Below are 3,698 nucleotides of genomic sequence, written 5' to 3' on the forward strand. Positions count from 1 at the left end.
TTTGTACACCTGTTGTGTTTATACATATACAGAGTGGACACGCTGGGGCTTACATACATGGCGCACTTGATGCTACCAGAATTGCAGAAGAGCAGGGAAGAAGCCATTGTACAGGAGTATTTTCATATTTCACGCCTTTAAAGTTGCGTTCGGATCGACCATTCGGTCAAGCCCGTGCATCTTCGCATCAAGTTTATCATAGTTTCCATGGTTGCGTTCAAAACTTTAAATGGATACAAGTGTCAACAAATATAGGTTATGTTATGTAGTAATTACAAATAATAAAAGTGTTTCACTGATAATGAAGTGAGACCTGTGTACTGAGAAGTAAACGTCAATTATTTTTCGTGCCAATAACATTATGGAATGTCTGCTGAGTGACAAATACTATAAAATAGTAATAATATTCTGCGATCCCAATGGACGAAGAGTGAATTGTGTTTAACGCTTATTTGCGGCAAAAAAGGTATGTTATGAATATATAGAATACGTATTAAGTAAAGTAAATAAAATATTACATGCGTAAACTTTAAATTGACATTACCTACATTTACTTACAGCGATTAGGACAAACACGTGAATCCGAACATAACATCGAAATAATGACAGATCGCCCCGGCTTGTTTATTATACTTTCGATTGTTTATTATTTGCCAAAGAAATGTTTTGTGGTTTTGTATGTTTATTACTGACAGTGCCGGCAGTAATAATTTAAACAATAATTACTTAATAATAATTTGACAAACATGACTTATTAATGATTTTAATAAGTAACACTTTATTCCTGAAATTAATAACTGATTTCCATTCTTTTTTTTCACAGATCGATCATAGATGAAATACGAGTACACATAAGGAAATGCAGATGGATTTTGTGCATTCCAGCTGGTTCATTTCAATGAACATCATTGAAAAATCATTACCTTCTAGACCTTATCCCAAGACTGGGGATTGAGCAGCCTAAAATTAATTCTAATTCAATCTGATGGTATGAGTGTATCAAAAAAATATCTCGAGGTAATTTGTCTTGCCTGAATTTTAATTAATAAAATATTCAAGGATTTTTTTGTATTTTAGAAAATGTTTTCTCTGGATCTCATCCTAAAATTTGGTTTAGTCAACCAATAAAATAAATTAGAGACTCGTTGGTGATAGAATTGTATCAGAAATAAATTTAGACAAGATCTTTTACGCCAGAAATGTTATTCCAATTTTTTTAAAAATTATTCTATTTTCGGAAAATGCTACCTCTGGATCTGATTTTCAAACAGGCATTTGATCAGCCTTTAAAATTCGTTCTAATTCATTTTTATGATTTAGGTGTACCAAAAAGATATCTCGAAGAAATTTAGCTTGCCTGAATTTTAATTAATAAAATATTTAGGGATTTTTTTGTATTTTAGGAAATGTTTTCTCTGGACCTCATCCTAAAATTTGATTCGACCAACCAATAAAATAAATTAGAGACTTGTTAGTGTAGCAGAAATAAATGCAGAAGCGATATTTTGTGCCAGAATTTCTATTCCAATTTTTTCATAAGGTTTGCTATAATTATGTATTTTGCCATTTCTAAATATTAAATTCATAAATTATCGTTATCTTGTCAGAAAATAGAAATCTTTTAGTGTAATTGAAATTTACTCGAAATGTTATTTTCGTGTATTTCATTGAGTTATCGTTTAAGCTCAAATTGTGCCGTTAGAAATGAAGAGACCAATTCCGTAAATTTTATTTCAGAATCCCTAAATATTTCATTAATTGAAATACAGGCAAGTTAAATTTCTTCGAGATATCTTTTTGATAAAACTATACTATCAAAATGAACTATAATTAATTTTCGAGGTTGATTGAATGCCAGTTTGGAAATCAGATCCAGAGATAGCATTTTTCTAAAATAGAATAAGTTATAAAAAAATTGGAATAACAATTCTAACCTAAAATATCTTGTCTAAATTTATATCTGATACAAGTCCATAACTAACAAGTCTCTAGTTTATTTTATTAGTTGAATAAACCAAATTTAGGATGAGTTTCTGAGAAAACATTTTCGAAAATACAAAGAAATCCCTAAATATTTTATTAACTAAAATTCAGGCAAGTTAAATTTCTTCAAGATATCTTTTTGATAAAACTATACCATCAAAATAAATTAGAATTAATTTTCGAGGATGATTGAATGCCCGTTTGTAAATCAGATCCAGAGATAGGAATTTTGAAAATAGAATAATTTCTAAAAAAATGGAATAACAACTCTAGCCTAAATTATCTTGTCTAGATTTATTTCTGATACAATTCTATCACAAACGAGTCTCTAATTTATTTTATTGGTTGACTAAATCAAATTTTATGATGAGGTCCAGAGAAAAAATTTTCTAAAATACAAAAAATCCCTGAATAATTTATTAATTAAAATTCAGGCAAGTTAAATTTCTTCGATATATCTTTTTGATAAACTTATGGCATCAAAATGAATTAAAATAAATTTTCGAGGCTGATTGAATGAAAGTTTGGAAATCAGATCCAGAGATAGCATTTTTTCAAATAGAATAATTTCTGAAAAAATTGGAATAACAATTCTGGCCTAAAATGTCTTGTCTAGATTTATATCTGATACAATTCGATCACCAACGAGTCTCTAATTCATTTTATTGGTTGATTAAACCAAATTTTAGTATGAGATCCAGAGAAAACTTTTTCTAAAATACAAAAAAATGACTGAATATTTTATTAATTAAAATTCAGGCAAGACAAATTACCTCGAGATATTTTTTTGATACACCCATACCATCAGATTGAATTAGAATTAATTTTAGGCTGCTCAATCCCCAGTCTTGGGATAAGGTCTAGAAGGTAATGATTTTTCAATGATGTTCATTGAAATGAACCAGCTGAAATGCACAAAATCCATCTGAATTTTCTAATGTATATTTCATCTATGATTGAACTGTGAAAAAAAAAACAATGGAAATCAGTTATTAATTTCAGGAATAAAGTGTTACTTATTAAAATTATGAATATACAAAACCACAAAACATTTCTTTGGTAAAGAATAATCAATCGAAAGTATAATAAACATGCCGGGCCGATCTGTCATTATTTCGAGGTTATGTTCGGATTCACCTTTTCACCCAAATCGCTGTAAAGAATTGTAGGTAATGTCAATTGAAAGTTTTCGCATGTAATATTTTATTCACTTTATTTGAAACATATTCTGTCTATTTATAACATACCTTTTTCATGTCACAAACAAGCGTTAAACACAATTATTCTTCGCCCACTAAAATCGCAGAATATTATTACCATTTTATAGTATTTGGCAGTCAGCAGCCATTCCATAATATTATTGGCACAGAAGAAAACTGACGTTTACTTCTCAGGTCACATGTCTCACTTCATTATTAATTAAACACTTTTATTATTTGTAATTACTATGTAACATAACCTATGTTGTTTTGATACTTGTATCCATTTGAAGTTTCGAACGCAACCATGGAAACTATGATAAACTTGATCAGAAGATGCACGGACTTGGCCGATTGGCCGATCCGAATGCAATTTTAAAGGCGCGAAATATGAAAATATCCCTGTATAATGGCTTATCCCCTGCTGTTGTGCAATTCGTGTAGCATTCAAATCGCCATGTATGTAAGCGCCAGCGTGTCCACCCTGTATATGTACCATTTTACGGTAAGTCAAAA

Source organism: Belonocnema kinseyi, chromosome 9, assembly GCF_010883055.1.
Source record: "Belonocnema kinseyi isolate 2016_QV_RU_SX_M_011 chromosome 9, B_treatae_v1, whole genome shotgun sequence".
NCBI classification, from domain to species: domain Eukaryota; kingdom Metazoa; phylum Arthropoda; class Insecta; order Hymenoptera; family Cynipidae; genus Belonocnema; species Belonocnema kinseyi.